The 7,774-nt window shown below is 47.2% G+C and overlaps 1 long non-coding RNA gene across 1 annotated transcript; it reads right to left on the bottom strand.

The window, feature by feature from the left end:
- Positions 1-2,545: 2,545 nt before the first annotated feature.
- Positions 2,546-7,516, bottom strand: LOC135384215 (uncharacterized). Its single transcript, XR_010420293.1, has 3 exons — positions 7,156-7,516; positions 4,574-4,641; positions 2,546-3,046 (listed from the first exon to the last, which is right to left on the bottom strand). It is a non-coding gene; the product is annotated as an uncharacterized LOC135384215 (long non-coding RNA).
- Between the last annotated feature and the right edge of the window lie 258 nt (positions 7,517-7,774).

Here is a 7,774-nt window from a genome sequence, read left to right as displayed (position 1 = left end):
CCAGTTGTGGAAACCTGTGTTTCCACAATCTCGGGGGACGTCAGTCCGTCCGTTCCATCGCCGACGAAGACACAGCAAGCAAAAACGTTCGAACAACAACAACAAATGTTTATTTCATAGTTACACGGGTGAGATCCTAACGGCACACCGCCGTCAAACAAAAGCCGCCCAAACCACTCGCCCCCATGTGCTTATATCTCCCTGACCCCCTAATACGTGTCGTCAAGCACCTGTCCTGCCATCTCGTGGAGCAATCAAAACCGATAGCGGTGGCCCACAGCGCATCCCACGTGATTCTCCTCCTGTTACACTATTAGCTGATCGTTGAATTCCAATGGCAGATACGAAGCACCTCAGGAGCAAGTTTTGTTGCTCCGCCGAGAGCAATTCTGTTCGATTGGCAGATTGGAAACAGTTCTGGAGTCTTCCAATGGGAGCTTTGGAGCGGCATTCGAGCCAAGGTCGCTCCAGGGAGCAACCCAGACCGCTTCGCCAAAATAGGCAGATTCAACCAGAACTCTATGTGGCGTGTCACTTGTGCTTCCTATTTCCTGTCTCTGCTTTGCCAACATGGCCGCTTCGCAACGCGTCTTCGCCGTGACTAGTCTTTCGCGTAGTACGTTGGCGATTTTGTTTCATGAAGGAAGCGATAAGTCAGACATTACCAGGGCAACGTTAGGGCGTTATAATGGAACATGAGTACCTTCTTCTTCTTCCATCTCTAGCCGCCATTATTATTAACCTCTAACGACAGTCAACAAAGTGCGCTGTCGTTAAAAGCGACACGGGAATACCAAAAGTGTCTGGTATCTCTCCCGGTGCTCGTTATTGCCTTCTACCCATACTTCTGTATCGACACCGTCGCTGGCTTTCGACAGCGGCTCGCAGTAGGGCCCCGTGTCGACCCGAGAGTAGGGAGTAGCTACTCTCCGCGTTCCAAAACCTGCTCGATGACGTCACGACCTCCGTTCCAACAGCAGGTCGCCTACTCGAGAGTGGCTACTCGAGATCGACTCGCTCTACTCCCTGTGAGACGGGAGTGGCTAAGAGTTGTGCCGTCAGAGCTGTCGTCTGCATTGAAATCTACGGTCGTCTGCTTTTGCTGCTGCTCGTCTCGTCAGCGTCATACAGGATGCAGGAAAGTTCTAGTGCAGATTTTGCGACCTGATGTTTTCTTCAGAGCAACATGCACGGAACCACATATACAACACACATCAGATAGACACACGCACACACACATGTGCATTGCATGTGAAGGTCGAAACCTTTTTCTGTGCCTTTAGTGCTAGCTGAAGACGAGAACATTGTTACCGTTTCTTGGAACGCGCGGTAAATACCCCTAATTCGTGGCATGAATGCTTTACGAACCCACTCAGATGACCGCATACCGAAGTCGACCACGTCACACTAAAGCGAAGCAGCGGACAGCGGCCTCGATATCCCGAGGCCCAAATGTCACTGTCGTCTGCTGCCGCCATGTTGAAAATTGTACTCGCGCCCGCCCCACAGCCTACCCGAGGGTTACCCTACTCCCGTGGTCACGTCGTACAACTCTGTCACGTTATTCTACTCTACTCTGAAGTTCGTTTTGGAACGCAGCCTTTGCTCTCTACCAATCGCACCAGCCTGTATTTTTCCTCGCAAGACGGTGCTCATTGAGCAATATCCTGACGTGCCCACACCTGTTCCATCCCGTTCTGTCTTGCATGCTTTTTTTTCTTGACGCATTTAGCTGGCTGTTCGATATTTTTTCTTGACAAGAAAGATTCTTGTTGAAGCAGTGTCTTCAGCATGACGATAGTGCTGCCACACCCTTTTAATCCGCCAACATGGCGCATGATTCTTAATAATTTTGCGATGAAATTAGTTCGGAAAGTAACCGCTAGGGACCAGATGCGCCATTCACTCCGTTTACATGGGACCGCTTAAGGGCCAGTTCTCACTTGGGGAAGCCAGCCACGTCGTGAGAGGGCGGCGGAAATGGAGGCGCATTTCAGCCGCTAAGTCAGAGCGCGCGAATTTCATGTTTCCACCACTGTGGCATTCCGTCGTTTAAAGCAGACAAATAATCGGGAGGCGTGACCTTTCTGTGTCAACTTAATTGTCGGCAGTATATCGTTCTCGGCATTTTTCGCTGTCATCGTGAAAGGCGTTCGGCATGGCACTTGTTTTGTCCGCGTTTCTCCTCTCCCCACAGCGGAGATGCGCATCTATTTTGGCTGCCTGCTCAAGACGTCGCCAGTTGAGAACTAGCCCTTAGATGTCAACCCCGGGGCGTCCGTGGTGACGTTCCCCTTCTGTACCGTTCAAGGTAAGTTTCACACGCAATGTTCTATTCGCGGCATTTTTTTTTTCAGGATATGTTCGATGGTTGCAGGTTGATGACAGTGACCACGGCCGGCATCGTCCCTAGTCGATTTGGGCGAGCTCGGTGAACGCAGATCCTGTGAGTGACACATGGAGCATGACTTGTATGACTTTCGGGCTTCCGGACTGGCTTTCACGGAAAGGGTCGGCGATTTTGGATTCTTTCTTTCTTTTTCTTTTCTTTCTTTCTTTATTATAGACACAACATGTTACATCAGTTGTGTAGGGGGGCGGCCAAAAAGCGGCAATACTGCAGCTTGACGAGGGCACGCCCCTTTAATAACGTACAGCAGCATCGCAACAATTGTACAACTAGCTATAACAAAGCAAATCGCAAAACAAATCGCTAGCAGTGCATGAATGTGTATTCACAGTAACAGACATAACAAAACAAAAACCGGATAAATGTAACGAAAGTAATCAGAAATAGAGGTTACAGAGATGACTCTGATGCAAGGCATAGTAACAAAATATTAGTCGCTAGAGAAATTGCAAGTTGTCAGAATTCAAACATGGCTCCTAGAGTTGTAAATGATGTATTCGCAAGATCGATACCGTTCTTGATGTACTTCTTAAGGATTGTTGCAATATTATACTGTATCAATTGTGTACCGAAATTAGTACGCAAGCGGGGCACATTCCAGTAGACTGCCTGGCGTGTCCTTTGGGTGCACTGTGACTGCAGGTTGAAAAGTGACAGTATTACTAAGTTGTTATTTTTTACGGCCGACATGTAGAACTTCAAAAGGAGGTACTCATAGTATTGATAAACTTTCATGATACGAAGTTGTGTAAATAATTCCGCAGTGTGATAGCCAGGTGGCACACCGGCAATCAGCCTTACTGTGCGCTTTTGTTGACGATGTAGGTCTTTGATGTTATTTTGAGAGGTGCACTCTTAAAAATGAACTTCACCGCACAGCACGCTCTAGCCAACCATCTGCTCGAATGATATCGCTATGTGCCCTGATTTGTTCAAAACGGTAGGCGTACGCCTTTTTTGTGACACTTATGCTGTTCATAATTGTCACAAAAATGGCGTACGCCTCCCGTTTTCAGCAAATCAGAGCAGATAACGATATCATTCGAGATGATGGTTGGCTAGGAGCGTGCTGTGCGGTGAAGTTCATTTCTAAGAGTGTGGTGCTCCACACAAGATGGCAATAGGTTAGATGCGACCTTATCAATGAACTTTAAATAGAAATCATAACACCTTTTGGCAAAATATGGATTATGTTCCGTATCTCAGGTGACGCAGCTCGACGAGCTACGTAACGTCCATTTGTCTGTCGTACCGGAACTGTGAGGGAAGAACTACCAGCTGAGGTGCGCTGAAAGTATTCACTACTCCCCGCTTTCGTTGCCTCTTATGCCGACGTCCATTCGAAGGTAAAAAAAGGGACGCACTTTCTCGGTCTCCGCCCCATGTTGGAGCTTCGAGGCGCAATGTTGCCAGGCGCGTGGCGTATTCCGCACCCTGTGACGTCATACTTGTTAAAAATAGGGACATACAAGGGTCGTTGAACGATGACCGAGACTTTTTATTTTTTTTATTTTTTTTAGATTTATGTATAGTTTATTTATTTTTAGACTTTATTTTTTAAACCCAGTGGAAGATTCGGAAATCACCAAACAGGTCCGTTTTCAAAGGTATTCACCTGCCCCACGCAAATGACTAGCAGCAGTCAAGCAGCAGTCTTGTTGCTTTTAGGCCATCCCTTGTACATAGCCAGTGTAAGTTACATTCCCATCTCTTGAATAAATTCAATTCAATTCAATTCAATTCAAAATGGAAGACGTCCCCAAACAGTCACACAGGACTCGAAAGTAGAAGGGTTTCGCCAGTTAATCATATCGGCAATGGAACATACGTACATCCAACAATCTGCCCTGGAGCGCTCTCTATGGTTGGGCATCTTCATTACCATCTAGTTAACTTCAAACGACCATTTTGGCCACTGTGGATTGGTCTAATATTAGCTGTTTAACTAGTGCCTTTCTGAACATCTGCTGAGGCTTCTTGATGCAAGGGGCATCTGTGAAGGTACTCAGTACAGTTTAGCGTGGAGAATCGTCCAAAAGGAACTTTGGGACAACAGGTTGGATCGTTCTCGATGACGTGATTGACAGACCTATCTCTTTAAGCATCAGCTTCACCCATTTCTGGCAGTTGTTCTTAGGGACATTATACTTGCTGGCGTAATACCTGTTCATCTTCTCCATCACCTTCCATATACGTTCCTTTGCGATATCAGCATTCCTTTTCACCGGATACTGGAACGATAAAGAGAAAATAAATATATTAAAGGAGATATAGCCCCTTCCCCTAAAAAACATGCACACACGAGGCTTGTTCAAACGTATAGCTTTCCGCAATCCCACTGTTTGCCTTTTAGTTTGCCAATCAACAATCCCAATCCAACACGCAAGACCAGTTTCAGAAGAACCTTAAAGGAGCAGTCTAGAGCAGTGTTGCGGATTTGGCCGCTCAAATCGGATTTAAATCAAATCCGCATTTTTTCTGAAGGTAGTAAATCAAATCCAAATCAAGTCCGGATTTAATTTTGGCACGTTAAATCAAATCCTTTTAAATCCGGATTTGTTTTTCCGGACCTAAATCAAATCTGCTTTTAAATCCGGATTTATCGAATCTTTTGACAAATCCAGAAGCCAAAATTCGTGCAGTAGCATTACTAAACCTATAACCGTGTCTACAAAGTACTAATACTGCACGTATTCACTAAACAGCGCTTAAATAACAGCGTGACGTGCCACAAAGAGCAATAAATTTCGTCTGATTGACGAGGATATAAAGGGCCAACCTATCAATCCGGTGGCCGAAATTTTATTCATATTTTAGGACATAAATTTTTGAGTTTAGCACGACATGTTCGGTTCTATTCACTTTGTTTTGACGTGAATGCGTGCACCTTATGCGTTCATATGATGGCGAAGACCACGAGTTTCGCGACATGATTTGGCAAGCTTGAAACGGGTCGTGCTTGAAGACTCAGCTAGAGGTCCACGGGAAAGGTGCTGTCCAATGGACAGAATAACGTTAACTGCGTTCAAAGAACTGCACCTGGTGCTCCCTCGGTGCGGTGAGGGCAAGTGATTGGAACAAAACGGCTACTCCTGTCGCTCTGGAGAGAGGACGCCGCTAGTGCGTGTGCAGATTTCAGACAAGGTCACATCAATTCGGGTAGAATGCGAAACGGCACTTCGCTCAATTTCAAATCCATGCATCTTGTGAGGGAGCTTGGCGAAATCCATGCGCAAATCCGCTGAAAAAGGGGCGATTCAATCCAAATCCAAATCATTCGTGAAAAATGCGATTCAATCCAAATCCAAATCCTGCCCATATTTTTTTGCGCAAATCAAATCGCAAATCAAATCCGCCAGCCCTCTGGTGGATTTAAATCAAATTCGTGGATTCAAATCCGCAACACTGGTCTAGAGGGCACACAATTTTGCTTCAGGTTTTGGTCGGTATGGAATGTTAGGCACTCGAAAATATTTTTCCCACAATTTAGTACAATCGTGGCGAAATTGGGACGCCTGCAATAGCCCCTGAATCTCCCGTGGGCAAAGCACCCTCGATTGTGTGCATCCCCTGGTCGGCAAACACATATCTTCTCACGGTATAAAGTTGCCACTAATGATCCTCAATGGATCAGTTGCTAACGTGTTGGTTATCCCTGTTAGTGATTCCGGGAACAGCGTGTTCGAACCCGACCGAAGACGTCAGCAACATTGTGCCAGCTGCTTTACCACATCGTCTTGCGCGATGGTCAACGACACGGTGTGTCACTCGTTGAGATGCCAGTGCATCTGAACGACCTCCGCACGTGGGCAAGACGAACGGAGTCTAAACCTCGATGGTGTCTCTCATGAGCATATATACCGCATTTTCACGCGTATTAGCCGCGGCTTATGCGCGATTTTTTTTTTCGCGGACGCTCTGCGGCTTATCCGCGGGTGCGGCTTATCTGATGGCTATTTTTCCCTGGTATTTTCCCCATGCCCCGGATTAAACGAAAGGGCCGACAGTGCCTCATGTTTTTCGGAGCAGGACCGCCCTGCCAGTGCACGAACATTACCGAACAGGGGCGGGTCCATATTCGAGTGGACTGACCTTCCGAATACATTCCCCCATGCAGCTTTAACAAAAGGGGTGACAGTGATTAATGTCTCCTGGAACACCACTAACTCGTCAATCCACGAAAAACACGCAACAAGGGCACAATCCGATCTTAGTAGAACACTAGAACTGGCCTCCTTTGTTATACATTATGCCGACACCGGAATGTGGACCACAGGGTTTATGGCCTTCCCTACGGTCTCCTGTGTCGGCAGACCCACAGGAAGGGTTCAATACACCTGACATCGGGATAAAACGTGGTCAGCTAAGCGTCAGTTCTCATTTGACCAGAGCAGCAGCATTCGTGGACACAGGCACGGCAGTTAGAGGTAAGGCATGTCTACAACGCGGAGGCACAGCTACGACAGCGGCTTCAAACTGAAAGTCGTCGACGTCGTGGACCAGTACGGGAACAGGGCAGCTGGAAGGGAGTACGGCGTCGACGAGCGCTGCGCGTCTCTATTGATTTTGTTTGTGCATCACTGGTTTAGCGCACAAAGCAGTCGCGTCGTATTACCCGCGGCTTATCTGCAAAAACATTTTCAAAATGTATCTAAAAACGAGTCCTGCGGCTTATCTGCGGCGCGGCTAATACGCGTGAAAATACGGTAGTTGTCAAGATGCAGGATTGATGTCGTGACTCTTACCCAATTGCCCCCTCGTTCCTTCAGATCGTCGTAAGTGAACAGTGCCGTAGACCCAGTCAGTTTTTTGGTCTCGGCGTCCGCCGTGCCTTCGCATCTCACCGCGGTCTTATCACGATAGATGAAGTAAAGAGCCCAATGGCTAAGGCAGTCACAGGCCAAAGAGCACGAAGCCGACGACGCTGAGCACGACGCAGAGAAAGACGAAAACCAGGATTGTGGTGAACGCCGTTCTGCGTGGGAAGAAGAATCTATGAGACGAGTGTAGATATAAACATCGCACGTATTGGGCAATGGTACGATGCTCGTGCTGTTATTCACGTCTTCGAATTCCATGGCTCTTCTGTGTGCATGACACTCTGGACCGAATCCCATATAGAAAGTATAGCTTGGCTTCTTGTCGTGCGATATGAATGCTATCTCCCTATACTCTTCTATCTTCTTGGCAAGCGCTCGCTTTCACGGCAAGGCGAATGACCGTGAACAAACATCGATAAAAGACAGACAGAGAACGGAATGCAAAGACACCGCAAAGTACACGTGAATGTAAGGGATGTAGTTCGTTACCGGGACCACTGCGTTTTTGTAACCAAAGAAAATAACTATAGGTAAATGATATGTT

The sequence above is a fragment of the Ornithodoros turicata genome, chromosome 2 (genome assembly GCF_037126465.1).
Source record: "Ornithodoros turicata isolate Travis chromosome 2, ASM3712646v1, whole genome shotgun sequence".
In the NCBI taxonomy this organism is placed as follows: Eukaryota; Metazoa; Arthropoda; class Arachnida; order Ixodida; family Argasidae; genus Ornithodoros; species Ornithodoros turicata.
The sequence above is the reverse complement of the archived record's forward strand: the minus strand, read 5'-3'. Positions and strand labels throughout refer to the sequence as shown.